At 49.9% G+C, this 17,237-nt stretch overlaps 1 long non-coding RNA gene across 4 annotated transcripts; it reads right to left on the bottom strand.

Annotated features, from left to right (window-relative positions):
• Nucleotides 1-2,493: 2,493 nt before the first annotated feature.
• Nucleotides 2,494-17,119, bottom strand: LOC139357441 (uncharacterized). Of its 4 annotated transcripts, XR_011610554.1 has the most exons (4): nt 17,077-17,119; nt 16,312-16,492; nt 12,877-13,030; nt 2,494-4,123 (listed from the first exon to the last, which is right to left on the bottom strand). It is a non-coding gene; the product is annotated as an uncharacterized lncRNA (long non-coding RNA). The 4 variants fall into 4 exon arrangements; XR_011610555.1 differs by lacking the exons at nt 16,312-16,492; nt 17,077-17,119 and adding an exon at nt 14,294-14,761; XR_011610557.1 differs by lacking the exons at nt 16,312-16,492; nt 17,077-17,119 and adding an exon at nt 14,144-14,287.
• Nucleotides 17,120-17,237: the final 118 nt, after the last annotated feature.

The raw sequence follows: 17,237 nt of genomic DNA, 5'->3' as shown, positions 1-17,237 counted from the left end.
TTCACTCATAAGTGGGAGATGAACAATGAGAACACATGGACACAGGGAGGGAAACATCATAACGGGGCCTGTCGGGGGGTGGGAGGCAAAGGGAGGGAGAGCATTAGGACAAAAACCTAATGCATGTGGCACTTAAAACCTAAATGACAGGTTGATAGGTCCAGCAAACCACCATGGCACATATATACCTATGTAACAAACCTGCATGTTCTGCACATGTATCCCAGAACTTAAAAAATAAAATAAAATAATCTGGGCGTGATGGCTCACACCTGTAATCCCAGTGCTTTGGGAGGCCGAGGCAGGTGAATCACCTGAGGTCAGGAATTCGAGATCAGCCTGGCCAACAAGGCGAAACCCCATCTCTACTAAAAAGTACAAAAATTAGCTGGGCGTGATGGCGGGAGCCGGTAATCTCAGCTACTCAGGAGGTTGAAGCAGGAGAATCATTTGAACCCGGGAGGCAGAGGTTGCAGAGAGCTGGGATCTCACCATTGCACTCTAGCCCGGGCAACAAGAGGGAGACACTGTCTCAAAAAAATAAATAAAATAAAGAAAAAAGTAAAAGAAAAGTAAAGTTCAATTTCACTAGTAAACAAAGAAATACACAAGTGAAGTCAACAATTACATTTTTTTCACACATTGGATTTCTCAAGGTCCAAACAATGATAATAACCAGTGTTGGGATGGGTTGGCCCCTTCACACCACTCCCATGTCCGCCCCCCTTTTTGTTTTACTGATTGACTCTTTTCTACACTTTTTGTGCAGCTAGGGGCTGGCAGCCCACCTCCCCTGAGTCTTCACTTTCTTCTGGTCCAGGAAGTCACTTGTTTGGCTCCACAGCCAAAGGGAATTCATCTATGTTTGGAAAATGCCAGCCACACATTAGGCTACTTTGGAGAATTGTGTGGTCAGAGAGTTAATTCTACAGGAACTAGAACAAATATTATTTCCCAGTATAGACTTGGTTTAGAAAAAAATTTAGCTGGAGACTGTGCACCTAACACACCTTTTTGGTAATAGTGTCACCTTCCCACTCTCTGTTGCCATTTTCAGGGTCCCACTCCCAAAAAAAGTCAATTCAAAAAGAAAAGAGGAGAGCTGGGTGCCATGGTGCATGCCTGTAGTCCCAGCTTCTCGGAGGCTGAGGTGGGAAGATCACTTGCGACCAGGAGTTTGAGGCTGTGGTGTGCAATTTTCATATCTGTGAATAGCCACTGTACTCCAGCCTCGTCTACTAAGTTGGGCAATACAACGAGACCTTGTCTCTAAAAGAAAAAAAAAATTTTTTTTTTAAGATGGTGTCTCACTCTGTCACCAGGCTGGAGTGCAGTGGCGTGATCTCAGCTCACTGCAATCTTTGCCTCCCGGGTTCAAGCAATTCTCCTGCCTCAGCCTCCCGAGTAGCTGGGACTAGAGGCACATGCCACCATGCCCAGCTAATTTTTGTATTTTTAGCAGAAACGGGGTTTCACCATGTTGGCCAGGATAGTCTTGATCTCTTGACCTCGTGATCTGCCTGCCTCAGCCTCCTAAAGTGCTGGGATAACAGGCATGAGCCACCGTGCCTGGCCCTAAAAAAAGTTCTTAAATAGTAAGCCTGGACAACAGAGTGGATCCTGTCTCTACAAAAAAATTACAAAATTAACCTGGCCATTGGTATGGTGGTGCGCACCTGTGGTCCTAGCTGCTTCAGGGGTACTGAGGCAGGAAGATCGCTTGAGCCTGGGAGGTCAAGGCTGCAATGAGCTACGATCGCTCCACTGCACTCCTGCCTGGGCAAAAGAATGAGACTCTGTTTCAAAGAAATAAATACAAAATGCAAATTAAAAACAAATAAAGAAAGAAAATAAGACATGGGCTACAGGTGCGCCAGTCTACTTCCTCCCTCACTTTCCCCTCCAGGCAGCACTTCATTGCTGAAGTCATGGGTGGGAAGATTTGTCAAAACACTTGGGAAATTTGACAGCACTCAGGGCAGAGCAACAACAGGGAAAGAATATGCTTCATTTCAGAGCTGTCAGCAGCTGAGACTGGCATATCCAACTTAAAAAATATACCGCACACACAATTAGGGGTTTAGTAGAATAGCCTTTAAAATTGTAGAATTGGCTGGGCACAGTGGCTCACGCCTGTAATCCCAGCACTTTGGGAGACCGATGTGGGTGGATCACCTGAGGTCAGGGGTTCGAGACCAGCCAGGCCAACATGGTGAAACCCTGTCTCTATTAAAAATACAAAAATAAAAATAAAAAATAAAAATTAGCCGAGCTTGGTGGTGGACGCCTGTAATCTCAGCTTCTCGGCAGGCTGAGGCAGGAGAATCGCTTGAACCTGGGAGGCAGAGGTTGCAGTGAGCTGAGATCTCACCACTGCACTCCAGCCTGGGCAACAGAGTAAGACTCTGTTTCCAAAAAAAAAAAAAAAAAAAAATGCAGAATTTGCCAAAGCAAACATATAATTTCATTTATTTATTCATTAATTCCCTACTATTTATTAGGCATCTACTAAGTTCCAGGCATTAGCTAGACACAGGATGCACTAGAAAACAACATGCCGCCCCTTTCCCCAGACCTTGTGTTCTAGTGAAGGAAGCTGACAAAACTCTAGGAGTCAGAGGAAATACGATAAACATCATAGAGACATGGAGTGCTCATGGGAAGGTCTCTGGACTACGCATGCCTTTTATTTGTGATACTTCTGATGCATTTTCTCTGGGGTCTTGCTGATCCTGGAGGGACTGCCCCTCCCAGGGTGAGTCAATTCCTAGAGAGAGTAAACAACTCGGCTGCAAGTGAACAAGCCTCTCAAATGCAAGCCAACCCATCCAGAGCCAACACCCCAACCACCTCCTCTGTGGGGCTGTCACACTCTGGGCCACTCTCTCCTGCCCTAATCACCCTAGCCAGACAATTATGTATAGTCCCTAAGCCCTACAGCCTTCAGATGATCCAAAGCAGCCCATCCTCAGCCCGCTTATCCTGCCCCCTCCTTCCTTCCCATGGAAATCACAGCAAAGACTCTTGCCCACTGCTCCCTCACTCCCCCTCTGCCTCCTGACCTACCTGGAACCTCCCCGTGCGGCTCTGAGTGGTGTGCCGGGCCTCCTGTTTCTAGGGACCTGCGCATATAAACTTCCTCCTTCGTGACAGTCATTCCTGTGCTCATGTGTCTCACCAGACCTGAGGAAACAAATCCTGGGTCCGCTTAAAACAGCTTCTCTGCAAGGAAATGCTTCAGCTGATCTCTGAAGGGTGGGAAGGATGCCCAGAAAGGAGGAAGGTTGAGACTCACAGGCAGAGGGAGCAGCTGTGCAAAGGCCTCAGGTCAGGAAAGAGATTGCTTGGTTGGGGGTCTGAAAGAGACCCCAGTGGGCAGAATGTGGTGGACAGGGAGCTACCAGCAGGCGCATCCTCCACAAGTGTTTTATTTGTTTGTTTGTTCTAGAGGTGAGGTCTCTGTCACGCAGGCTAGAATGCAGTGGTGTGACACTAGCTCACTGCAGCCTCAAACTCCTGGCCTGAAGTGATCCTCCCTCCTCAGCCTCCCGAGTAGCTGAGACTACAGGCACGCAACACTGTCCCAGGCCACACCTGAAGATCTGGAAGCCTGTGGCACTTACAGCTCCTTCTTGGCATCATTGATGAAAAAAGCGGTGATACAAATCCACACAGAATGCCCTCCTAAGGCTCCACTGGGAGCTCCTCACGCCACCCACCACTGCCCGAGCAGGGCTCTCGGCCTTCCACCTCTGGAGAGGAACTGCATAAGCTCCTGCTCATAAGCAACCTGACATAGGAGAAAATTCTTTTGAAACTTTCATGAAAATGATTTAAGAGAATATTTTGTACCAGTTAGTGTGGTGTTTAATAATTGAAGCAGAAAGAACCTTTCAAATATTAAACATTCATGCCCATTTTTCTTGCCATCTGGAGTCTAGTAAACTCTTCCCTCAGTAGATTACCTATTGCGTTCTTCATTAGGATTCCACAACAGAGTCCTCTTGGAGGATTTAGCTGTGATGTGTGAAGTCTCCACTGTGGGCAATGCAACTGTCTTGAGATCACATCAGCTATTGGTGAGAGGACTGAGACAGGCTTCTTTCCTCTCCAAACTGCACTTCTGAAAGAAATCAGGAAGACCAACAGGTGAGGGAGGAGGACTGGTGAGGGAGCTGGGGGGCGGGGGTGGAGATGAAGAATTGTGGAGCCCTCATATGCTCCAGGCACTGTCTTGGGCACTTCTTTTCCATTTTAACTTTTTTATAGATGTATAATATACATTCAGCAAAGCATCAGATCATGTGCATAGCTTGATGAATTTTCACACACGGTGAAGGCACTGGTATATTCCACGCCCTAACTAGGAAACAGAACGTAACTGGCAACCCGGAAGTCCTTCGCTGTCCTCTTTCCATCATCATATCCTCCCATGAGTAATCATTGTCTTATTTATTTATTTTTTAAGAGGGAGTCTTGCTCTATTGCCCAGGCTGGAGTGCAGTGGTGCAATCTCGGCTCACTGCAACCTCTGCCTCCCAGGTTCAAGCGATTTTCCCTCCTTAATTTTTTATTGAGATGAAATTAAGATAAGATTTACCATTTTAGAGTGAACAATCTGCTCAGTGGCATTTAGTACATTCACAGTGTTGTGTGTTGTGCAGCCACCATCTACCCCTGGTTCCAAAACATTTTCATCCACCCCAAATGAACCCCACCTCCACTGGACAGTTCTTCCCCATTCCTCTCCTCCCATGGGCTCTGAACAGCTGCCTGTCTGCTCTCTGTCTGCGGGGATGTACCTGTTTTGGATATCCCATACAAATGGGCTCATACAATATGTGGCCTTTTGTGTCTGGCTTTTCACTTAGCCTGATGTTTTCGAGATTCATCCACGGTACAGTGTGTATCAGCTCTTCAATCCTTTTATGGCTAAATAATATTCCATTGTATGCACAGACCGCATTTTGTCCATCCATTCATCTGGTGGGGACAATTGAGTTGTTTCCACCTTGTGGCTATTGTGAAGAGTGCTGGTATGAACACGGGTGTGCAAATATCTGTTCGAGTCCCTGCTTTCCGTTCTTTGGGGCATATCCCTAAGAGTGCAATTTCTGGGTCCTATGATGAGTTTATATTTAATCTGGGGGGAACTGCAAACTGTTTTCCAAAGGAGCCGCACCATTCTTTTCTCCCATTGAACTGTCTTGGCGCCTCTGTTGAAAATCAACTGGTCATCACAGATTATACAAGACTCAGACTAATCCTGTTAGAGCTATTGCCTCACAGCCAAACAACCTAACATAGGAGGAAATTCTCTCTCTGATGGGGAGAAAGAAGTCTTTCTTGGAGAGGCCAGCAAGACACCGAAGTGAGTTCAGTCCAACTGGAACCTAAGCGCCAGCTACAAATACCCGCCTTGAAAGGATACAGTGAGCATCTCTTACATGCCTGGCACCATTCTGAGCACCCTACAAATATCATCTCACGTCATCCTCACAGCCATCTCCAGGATACCTAACAGAGGAGGGAACGAAGGAACTAAGAGGTGACGAAGTTTGAGAGCAAAGCCATGCAGCTGGTAAGAGTGGGAGCCAGGACTCAAACCCAGGCAGTTTGGCTCCCACGTCTGGGCTCCCAAACACTATACAGGCTGGGTATTCCTCACCTGAAATACTTGGGACCAGAGGTGTTTTGGATGTGGAATTTTTTTTTTTTTTTTTTCCTTTTCAAACAGGGTCTAGCTCTGTTGCCCAGGCTGGAGTATAGTGATGCCACCATACATTACTGCAACCTTGAACTTGGGCTTGAGCAATCTGCCCAGCTCAACCTCCCAAAGCACTGGGATTGCAGGTGTGAGCCACTGTGCCCAGCCAGATTTTTTTGAATTTTGAAATATTTGCATATATTATATAACGAGATCTCTTGAGGATGGGACCCACCTCTAAACATGAAATTCATTTTTGTTTCATATACATCTTATACACATAGGCTCAAGGCAATTGTATACAATGTTTTAGAAAATTTTGTGCATGAAACAAAGCTTTTATTTCATTACTCTTTGTGAGCATGCTTGCATGGGGGATCTGGGCATGTGTGGAAAAGACATATTGCAGCCAAAGGGGACTGGGAAGGCCTTTTCCCCCTCGGGGACACTGAATAAACTCTGTGTAGTGCAACTGCATTTTGACTGTGACCCATCACATGAGGTCAGAGGTCAGGTGTGGAATTTTCTTTTTTTTCTTGTTTTTGAGATGGAGTCTCCCTGTCACTCAGGTTGGAGTACAGTGGCACAATCATTGTAACCTCCACCTCCCAGGTTCAAGGAATTTTCCTGCCTCAACATCCTGAGAAGCAGCTGGTATTACAAGTGTGTGCCACCACATCCAGCTATTTTTTTGTATTTTTAGTAGAGACGGGGTTTCGTCATGTTGGCCAGGCTGGTTTTGAACTCCTGACTTCAGGCAGTTCACCCGCCTCAGCCTTCCAAAGTGCTGGGATTATAGGCATGAACCACCGTGCCAGATCAGGCGTGGAATTTTCTACTTGTGGCATTATGTCAGTGCTTAAAAAGTTTTGGATTCAGGAGCATTTGGGTATTGGATTTTCAGATTAAGGATGCTCAACTTGTACTAATTAAATAAGGTACTTGTACTAAGTAACTAAGCAAGGAGCCTAACACAGGCCCTGCCAAATCTCAAGCTCTCAAAAAAGAAAAAGGAAAAAAGCCACACGGTGGCTCATGCCTGTAATCTCAGCACTTCGAGAGGCTGAGGTGGGAGGATTGCTTGAGCCCAGGAGTTTGAGACCAGCCTGGGCAACATAGCAAGAGCTTGCGTCTACTAAAAATAATAATTTTTAAACTAGGCGGGCATGGTGGTGTGTTCCTGTAGTCTTAGCTACTCAGGAGGCTGAGATGAGAGGATCGCTTAAGCCCAGGGATTTGAGGCTGCAGTCAGCTAGGATCGCACCACTGCACTCTAGCCTGGGAGACAGAGTGAGACCCTGTCTCAAAAAAAAAAAAAAAAACAAGGAAAAAAAGAGGAACTATTCTTCATGAAAGGGAATAATAACATCTACCTCATAGGTTTGAGATTATACATGTGCAAGTGCTGCTACATAAACTCCCTAGTGCCATTTCAACGTGGCTTCATGAGCTCCAGATGAAGGACTGAGGTTCTGCCAGTTTTTTCACTGGCCACGTCTGTGAGATAACCGAGGACTCCTATTTGTGGAGAGTCCTGCTGGCTGGCGGAGGAACCTTCCATCAAGGGACATATTTCTGGTTTAATCTTAAAACAGCTTTACAATGCCAAAGAATAGAGCAGGTTTTTTTTTTTTTTTTTTTTTTCCAAGGCTTCCTCAAACTCACTGAAAGCTCAGCCCATCTATTTCTGGAAGGGCTGAGAACACATGGAGCCCCCACACTCACAGGCACGTGCACACACACACACCAACTCCACCATCCCGCATGCCCAGCTCCAGGAAGCTACCTTTCCCTTGGAGACGCTTTGTTATTTGGAAAGAAAAAGCAACGCGTGAAAATAAATCTTCAGGTTGCAGAGGATCTATCTATAGGATATTGTTGTCATCCTGATATTCAGGAAATGAAGATGCTCTAAATAGCAAAGGCAGATCGTTACTGCCTTCCAAGGAGAATTGGCAAGAACTCCAAAGAAGGGAAACCGAGTTTGCCTCCATCCAAGTAGGACTGATGCATATAACAAATTTGCTTTTGATGTGGAAGTGATGGAAATGAAAGTGTCAGTGTTAATTACCCCAGGGTAACAAGTTTGTAACACGGATCCCAAAGAAAAACATGCCCCTTTGCAACATGGTCTCTATTTAGCCTCTGCAGAAGGTTTGGCCCATCCCCAGAAGAGGAAAATCAGCCCAGGAAAGGGTCATTTTTCATAACACACTTGTATTCGTTTTCTATTGCTGCAGTAACAAATTACCACACATTTAGTGGCTTCCACAATACAAATGTATTATACTTTTAGAGGTCACAAGTTTGAAATGGGTCTCAAATCAAGGTGTTGACAAGGCTGTGTTCTAGGGGAGAATCCATGAGCCTAGGAGTGAGGCCACCTGCACTCCTGGGCTCATGGTCTCCTTCTGCCATTGCCCCCTCCAATGCTGTGTCTATTGTCTCACCTCCTTCTCTGACTGACCCTCCTGCCTCCCTCTCATAAGGACCCTTGTGATTAAACTGAGCCTATTCAGAAAATACAGGATGGTCTCCCACCTACAGAGGTCCTTACCAGTCCTTTTTGCCATATTAAGATAACAAGTTCACAGATTCCAGGGATTAGGACATGGACATCTTTGGGGGCCATTATTGTGTCTACCATTCAACTGTAGCCTTTTCTGCTTCCAAGGGAACAGGTAAGGAGACCGCTGTGCCTGCTCCAATCTGAGGCAAGCGCAGAAGGCTGTGGTCCTGTTCTTCCAGGAGCGTCATGGAAGATGCAGCATCGAGAGTGTGGGGGATGAGAGTACCTGGAGCAGGTGGCCTTGGACTTGGCCTTCCTTTTTATTTATTTAGGGTTTTTTTTTTTTTTTTTTTTTTTTTTTTGTACATGGTCTCATTCTATTGCCCAGACTGGAGTGCAGTGGTACAATCATAGCTCACTGCAGCCTTGAACTCCTGGGCTCAAGGGATCCTCCCACTTCAGCCTCCCAGGTAGCTAGGACTAAAGGCACATGCCACCATGCTCCACCAATTTTGTAATTTTTTGTAGCGATGGAGAGGTCTCGCGATGTTGCCCAGGCTGGTTTCGAACTCCTAGGCTCGAGCAGTCCTCTCACCTTGTCCTCCCAAAGTGCTAAGAATACAGGTGTGAGCCTCGACACCCTTTTAGAAAGGCCCTTTCTTTCTAAATAACAATGACGGCTACTACCAGTAACTGAACGGCTACTGTGTGCCACACACCCAGTTGAGCATTATGTAGACAACATCACCTTTATCCTCACAACAATTTTGCAAATATTTCTCTTGACAGGAAGTAGAGGCTTGGAGGAGCAAGGTGGAGCTCCCAAGATCACACATCTGGGGAGTGATCACACAGATTCAATAACCATCAGACTCAGGATCTGCTCCTAAACACCACACACGACCCGCTCTCCACCCTCCCAATCCCCAGCCTATGGGAAGCCTTTGTCAAGCAGTGCCAGCCCACAGAGGTCACACGGGCCCTGAATGTCTGAACTGCATGACCAGGACCCATGCCCCCAGGGTGGTCCCTGCACATCCTACCTTCTCCTGAAGACCGTGAACTCTTCGGGACAGGAGCAAGGTCTCCCCCTGCCCTGTTATTTCCCCCAGTGACTAGCAAGAGTGCTAGGTACACAGTGGGTGCACAATTAAAGCCTATCTCCTTGACTTACTTGCCTTAGATTTACATACCAGGATGGAGTACATATTAAGCACCACACCCCACATGCCCTCAGCACGGCCCCACCCGGTAAGGTCTTGAGCAGAAGGAAGAGTGAGGACGTCTTCTCCACACAGCCTGTCCTCATAAAACCTTTCATGCTTCATCCTCCAGGGTTCTTTCAGCCAAGATTCTTTCTCCTTTAATCCAGAAGCATCTGGGATCTATGAGCCCTGTATGTCCCTTGGATATGTCTTCTGTGTCTTTGACTTACCAAGTGAGCGAGACCCAAAGCTCCAGTGACACGACCCTTTTGCCCTGGTGCAGAGCAGGGACAGGTGGAAGGGAGCCGGGGCCCGCTCCCACCCTGACCACAAACTCCTCTAAAACAGGCTGTGGGGGCAGTGGCCAGTCACTGCCATTGGCCCCAAAGGTGGAGGCAGAGCTCAGGCAATGACACTAAATTCAGGGCTACTTTCGGACTGCAGGACCAGGAAGCCAATAGCACCTGGCAGTGGGAGGAGATTGTGCTGCGAAGGAGGAAGACTAGAATGACCTTTTCCTGCAGGAGCGAAGACCAGGTTTCTCATGGTCCATGTGGCCAAAGCAGCACCTGTGGGCATGCCTCCCCCTCAGGAAAGGGGAACCCTTGGACTCTAATGATCCAGCCAGGGCACCTAGAGGTTCCTGAGCAAGGACACCCCATCCAGCAGGAGGTGCCAGCATCAGCTCTAACGTGGCCAAGCAGCTACCAGCATAGTAAGGGGGAAGGGTGGCACCCAGAGACCAGAGAAAGGATGCCTAGAAGACAAAGGCCAGAGCATGAGGAAAGGACGCCTTCCCATCCTTACCAGAGCTGGCTCTGGCATGAGGGCTATTTTGTGGGGATGTGCCATTTCAGTCTGACTCCATTGGTAGCTATATGTTGGCAGGCAACTGGGTGAAAAGTAAAAATACAGAGTAATCAGATGTCCTCTGTGTAATCTAGTTGTCCTCTGGGGTCATATGTCCTCTTGAGATAGAAATAAGATAAGCAGCCAGGTGTGGTGGTGGCTCATGCCTGTAATCCCAGCACTTTGGGAAGCCGAGATGGGATGATTGCTTGAGTCCAGGAGTTCAGGACCAGCCTGGGCAACATAGGGAGAGCTCATCTCTACAAATAATAGTTTTTAAAATGTTAGCTGGGTGTGGTGGTGCATGCCTGTGGTCCCAGATACTCGGGAGGCTGGGGTGGGAGGATGGCTTGAGCTCGAACAGTTGAGGCTGCCATGAGCCGGGATCACACCATGGCACTGCAGCCCGAGAGACAGATCAACACCCTTAGTAAGGAAGTGCTGGATAAGCAGAAGTATTAGGGCATGTCAAAAGAACAGAGGGGCCAATCCAAAAGAGCTTCAGATGGGCAAAGCTGGAACCATTTAAGCAACAAAATAAAGAACAAATAATTGAATTATAACCCAAGGTACAAAATAAATATATATACGTTTATACTGATATAAATTATGACTGAATAGTGAGAAGGGGTGGCTTCTCCCTACAAAGGATTCCAAACAGTATATTAGATGCATCCTGATCCAGGAGGTGGAGTTAAATCTCCCCACCCCCAACAAGCCTGGGTTCCAAAGAATGTGGTAGAAAAAGTGAAAAATAGTGACTTAAGAGTAGAGAGATCTGGCAGACACCACCTTAACCAAATGATTAGTGTGAACATTACCAGGGATGGCATGCCACGTACCCACTGCTAGGATGCCGGGAGAAGGGCATTCTACCTCATTTTTTTTTTTTTTTTTTTTTTGAGATGGAGTTTTGCACTGTCGCCTGGGCTGGAGTACAGTGGTGCGATCTCAGATGACTGCAACCTCTGCCTCCCGGGTTCTAGCAATTCTCCTGCCTCAGCCTCCCAAGTAGCTGGGATTACAGGTGCCTGCCACCACACCACACCCAGCTAATTTTTTGTATTTTTAGTAGAGACAGGGTTTCACTATGTGGGCCAGGCTGGTCTCAAACTCCTGACCTTGTGATCCACCAGCCTCAGCCTCCCAAAGTGATGAGATTGCAGGCGTGAGCCACCGTGCCTGGCTGGCACTCCACCTCTTTAGTGTTCTTTCCAAACGCCCATAACCCCAGACTAATCATTGAGAGAAACATCAGAGAAAATCCACATTGAGGACATTCTGCAAATCTCCATCTACAAAGGAGTCTTACCGGGACTTCTCAAAATGGTCAAGGTCACAAAAAACAAGGAAAGACTGAGAATCTATTACAGACCAGGGAGAATAAGAAAACATGATGGCTATGTATAACGTGGCATTCTCAATGGGATCCTGGAATAGAAAGAGGTCATTCTATGGGAAAACAGGAAAAATCCAAGTAAAACCTGGAGTTTAAGTAATGTGAATGTGCCAGGGCATGGCGGCTCACACCTATGATCAAAGCACTTTCAGAGGCCAAGGTGGGAGGATCCCCTGAAGCCAGGAGTCCATAGACCAACCTGGACAACAAAGCAAGATCCCTCTCTCTACAAATAATTTTTTTATAATTAAAAAAATAGGCCAGGCAGGGTGGCTCATGCCTGTAATCCCAGCACTTTGGGAGGCCGAGACAGGTGGATCACTTGAGGTCAGGAGTTCGAGATCAGCCTGGCCAATAACATGAAGACCCGTCTCTACTAAAAAATACAAAAATTAGCCAGGCGTGATGGTGTATGCCTATAGTCCCCGCTACCTAGGAGGCTGAGGCAGGAGAATCTCTTGAATTCGGGAGGTGGAGGTTGCAGTGAGCCTAGATTGTGCCACCGACTCCACCCTGGGCGACAGAGCAAGACTCCATCTCAAAAACAAACAAACAAACAAACAAATAGAATTCACCACAACTGATTCTTCAGTGTGATGGCTATAGCAAGGTAACATATGGTGTTAACAACAAGGGGAACTGGGTGCAGGATATGTGGAAACCTATGTTCTACCAGGGCAACTTCAAATTTTTCTGCAAATCTCAAATTTGCCCAAAATAAAAGTTTACTTGAATAAAAGCTTGAGCTGTAATTGAGGTTTTAAAAAACGTATCCTTTTAAAAATGCATTCAATGAACTCACATATAGAACTTCACCTGCTCAAGGCACTGTTCCAAGTGCAGCACAGATGTTAATTCCTCATTGTAGTATTGTTATCACATGTAACCCCTCGGCTGCTGTCTGGCTGAGCCGGACATTCTCCTCCACTTACTATCCTACCTCTCAGCTCCTGTTTATAGCCTGTGGTCTGCACCATATCAACCAAGGTTGGTCTCAGCCCCTGCTTCGATTGCCATCAAAAAAAGTGTCGCGTCCTCCACACACCTCCCCAAAACCAAACAAAGGCCATTCACAAAAGACCTCTGTGTGTATCAGATGTCTCTGCTGTTTCAGAAGCAGTGGTTGGGCTTCTCCACCAGACAGAGAGCCTGGCCTCTGACCCCTCCCCCCTCTCTCCTCCCCTCCCGCCCTGGTCTCTAGGTTTACTTCATGCTGAGGTTGGTCGCTTCTTTCATCCACTGTCTCCTACGCAGTCCGTGCCACGGGGGAGAAGTTTTTCACAAGTGTCCTTTCTTCCCCACAGTGAAGAGACGTGCCCTGAGTCTGGAGTTCAACAGGCAAAATACGACGTGAACAACTCCTGCACACAAAAAAGGCCCCGAGTTAACTCTGCTGCATAGGCGAGGGGGGCACCGCGTCGCCAGTCGGGGACGCAGAGCGAGCGCGTCCTCTGGGATCTGAAGGCCGCCCCCATCGAAACAGGCATTCGGGGACCTGAGCGTCCCGGAGCTGTGGAGCGGCAACTAAGGCAGGAGCTCAGAGCTGGGGGGAAAGAGAGATCCTGGAAGTGATTAACGTGCCCCTTGCTTTACAAATGTGGCAGATAAAGCCCGAGAGGGAGCCCTGGTTCCTGAGGGGCTGTCCTGGGAGGGAGCGAGGTGGGGAGGGGGAGCAGGCCCTGCCCGGAGCGCCCCGCGGACTGAGCATCTGGCGTGCGCGGCGGAGGGGTTACCGCGGGGAGGTGACACCCTAGGGTGGAGAGGGCACGCAGATGAGCCTGGCCTGACGGGTGCCTGCTTTGGGGAAAGCGGTCTGTGGAGGGAGGGCGGGCGATCGCAGCCCCACGCGGGTTGTGGTGCTGCAGCTCCGCGCCGCAGGAAAGGCACCGTAGCCGGATTCGCCCTGGGATGCCCCAGCTGGGCGCACTCACGCGGCTCTCCAGCGGCTTCTCGGGAATTCGCCTCCAGGGCAATCAGCTCTTCACACAAACATTCGAACCAAGGTGAGGAGCGATCAGAACCAACCAGATCTGCTTTGCAGGCCTGGCCAGGGCCCTAAGCCCCCACCCTCCCGCTCAGAGGCGGGAGAGGCCGAGGCAGCGCGAACCCGCCCCACCGGATCAGCTCCAAGGCGCCCTGTTTAGCGTTACCTCTACGACCCTGGGATGGGCCTGGGCAGGGGCTCGCTTCCCCTGGCTAAACGCAGTCAATGAAGGGGGTTCACTTGCCTAAATACGCCGGGCCCTGCCCGTATCCCCCGTGCAAAGACGCAGGGCCCCTCTCCCTCCAGTCAATGGTCCTGAGGCTTCGGAAAGGGCGGGAGAGTTCGCTTTCCTCCCAGCCCGAAGCTCAGCCTAACAGGGACCTACTTGTGGCGCCAGGTGGCCTCTGCCCTGGATGGGCCCCCCCCCCGACCCCTCCAGGAGCAGTAGGTCCCGACATTATCCACCCTGGTAAACTTGCCCGTATGTTACCAAGAGGAGAAAGCTGTTAGACCCTTGTCAGCCGTGAGCTAAGATAATCTAGAGAACAGAAAGGATCCATCAGGTGCAGGGTGCCGGAGGGACATCTGAGCAAGGCAGGCCGCATGAGGCCTCAGGGACAGTGGGGATGAGAAGTGGCACCTTCTTCATTCTGCCTGGAAGCAGGCAGTGGGCCAGGTCTCTTTCAGCCGGGCTGAGGACCCTGGACAGAGCTCAGGTTCCCGATACGGTTCCTCCACAGAATGGGGTGGGAATCCGGGTGGGAATCCGGGTGGGCCCCACCCACTGAGGCTCACCCAGGCTGCAGGAATCCCTGGGACCTAATTATACACACAAATCAGAAAGCGGGCCGCAGGCCCTGGCCATGCAAGGAGAGAAAGAAAGCTGACGCCTGTCCTAGCCTGTCCCCACTGGCTTGCCCTAAAAGCAGCAGGGCGTCTGGTCCCAGAGCCCAAGGACTCACTGGCTGGGCAGCCAATAGCGCCCTATATCAAGAGGATGAGCATGCTGCAGGGAATGGCAGGCATGTGGCCCAGCTGTCACAGTGAGCACAGCCCCGTGGGCCCGCCCCGGCTGCCTGCTTCAGGCTTCTCCCACTCCACAGCCTCCTTCCTGTCCCAGGCTCTGGAGCCAGCAGAGGAGCTGCGGTCAGACCAGCTCAGGCACTTTCAGCCTAGTTAGGAGGACCAGGCAGCTGTAGGGAGGGGAAGGGGAATAAATGCAGCCTGATAATGGGGAGCCTGTGAAATGAAACATGAGGAGGTCGAGGTCGCTTAGAGGCGAGCAAAGGTAAAAACCTGCTTATGGAAGGTGGAGGGTACCGTTCTCAACACTGGCTCTGACTGACGGGATCTAGAGGGAAACACTCCCTTTTATCTCCCACCCAGGAAGGAGTCTGAGAGCTTCCATGCCCCAGACTTGCCCACCATCCCCACCACCACATCCCCTCCGAACATTCCGTGACACTAGAGACACAGGCTCCATGACTTTATGATCAACCATCAGCCTTGTTTTTCAAAGCTACTCAATGGGAATACGTCTAGCTTTCCTCCCAAGCAGGCGGCTCATTAAGTTCTTGGCCCCGGAGGAAAGATCCTTTCACCCAGTTCAGGGTGGACAGAAATGCCAGGAGACTCGCTGATCAGTCACCAGGCCCTCCCTGAGCCAGCCCTGGGTGTAAGGACCTACATGGGCTCCTAAGGGGCATGTTATAAAGGACACTTGGTCACTGCTCTCAAGGAGTACCTGAGATTAACAAGACGTAAGTCAGAAAGCTGGTGCTGAGGGAGGGTGTCCAAGCAGTTCAAGGCTACCTTCTGCCCAGAGTTGCGGACCCCACGCACACAGCTCCGTGTGCTTGTGGAGGAAAGGCAAAGCAGTTTGAATTCCTGATCAGAAGGGTGGGGAGCACAGTGTGAAGTGAGCTCCCAGGCCTCCCTGGAGCCAGGCACCTGAGGCACTGAGAGACAATGTCCCTGAGAAGGGGCCAAAGTGCAGAGAAGGACGGGGTGGTGCAGGGGATGGGGGAGGGTGGCACAGGAGAGCACAGGGTATGCACTGGGGCCGTGGGTCCAGGGAGCTCCCAGGCAGGGTCTGGATGCTCTTGTCTTTCCCCCAGAGCATGAGAACCCTGGGGAGATGCCCACCAGAGCCGCTCTCCTGGCTCTTACGTTTGGGTTTAAAGCTGTGCTTATTGTCAAAGCGGCTGGGGGAAAGAACAAGCCCTTTGTCAGAGGCCCTCTTCTTCCTTCTATGTTCAGGCAGAGTGTGGGAAGGAGAGGACAGCTGACACCCAGGAGCCTCCAGAAAGGAGAGGTCTGTGACACGGCCAGATGTCCCCACTCTAGGCATGGTCCTCGGGCCCTTGGAGCTATGCTGGGGCCAGGACTCTGCTTCTGCATGCAGTTAGGCCCTGGGAACCTGCGTCTCCAGCATCTTGCTCTGAACACGGGGATTCTTCCTGAGGACAGATCAGACATGTGCCCATGCCTCTTCTCCACCAAACCCAGGAGCTGGGAGAGAACAGCAGGGCCGGCATCCATCCCAGGCACACAGGAGCACACATCAGCTCTGGCTGCCCATCTCTCTCTGAGCATTGCAGAAAGGGCGGTGCCGCAGAGCTCCCAGCTCACCCCAAGTTTCTCTTAGCAAAAGAAAACCTGAATTCTCCTCTTCTGAATTCTCCTCTTCTGAGTACTTTGAAGGCAGCAGGATGTCCATGTTCACCATTCACCTTCTGGTTTGAGCTTGTCCGCGGTTCTAGCAGGGAACGGTATACACTTGACCACAGAACATTTGTCCTCTGTCAGAGAAGATCCTCCTCTTCCAGCCAGCACGAAGCTTCAGGAGAGATTCACATGGAGCAGTGAGGGAGGAAAGGGATGCCTGCCTAAGCCAGCAGGTGTCAACCCATTTGAATCAACCCTCTGCAGAAGGGTAGCCCCAGGCCTCGTGCCTGTCATTCGCTCTGATCATCTATTATGTGCAGATAGCAGCAGCCCCCCACCATCTGTTTAGGATCCTTATTATGTGGGTGTCACATGTAAGTGCCTATTAGCACAGCTTCCCTGAGCCCCTCCTGCAGCTGCTACCACCCTTTGGTGCCAAAGCCCAGGCGGTTGCTCTGGTTGACACTCTGTTCTCCTTCCCAGAACCCTGATTACTGCTGGGAGGGCTGGCAACTCCCCACAGCCCTCTAGAGCAGCAGCTGAAAGCGCCTGGTTATTAAAAAGGCGAAGAGCTCCTGATAAGAGAGAGGGATCGCTTTATAATTCCTATGTAGACTTCTAAATTATTCCCTCAGCCCTCATCCTCTGCCACCAGATTCCCCTCCACCAGTTGGAAGGCTTAGTTAACGAGTCAGATATGAGCAGGCGCTGATATAAAAATAGAGGCAGGCAGTGGGAGCTGGCACCGTGACTCACCGTGTGGCAGGCGTGGGGCTCTGCAGACAGCTGCAGGCCTTCTGCCTTCCCCCTCGGCCTCCTCCTCCCCTCACCTATCTCTCCCTGTCCCCTCCTCCCCTCTCCCGCCCCTCCCTCTCCTCCACTCTCCTCCCCTCCTAGTTCCCTCTCCCTTCCTTCCC

Source organism: Macaca nemestrina, chromosome 1, assembly GCF_043159975.1.
Source record: "Macaca nemestrina isolate mMacNem1 chromosome 1, mMacNem.hap1, whole genome shotgun sequence".
NCBI classification, from domain to species: Eukaryota; Metazoa; Chordata; class Mammalia; order Primates; family Cercopithecidae; genus Macaca; species Macaca nemestrina.
Note: the sequence above shows the minus strand (reverse complement) of the source record. Positions and strands in the feature narration are given on the sequence as shown.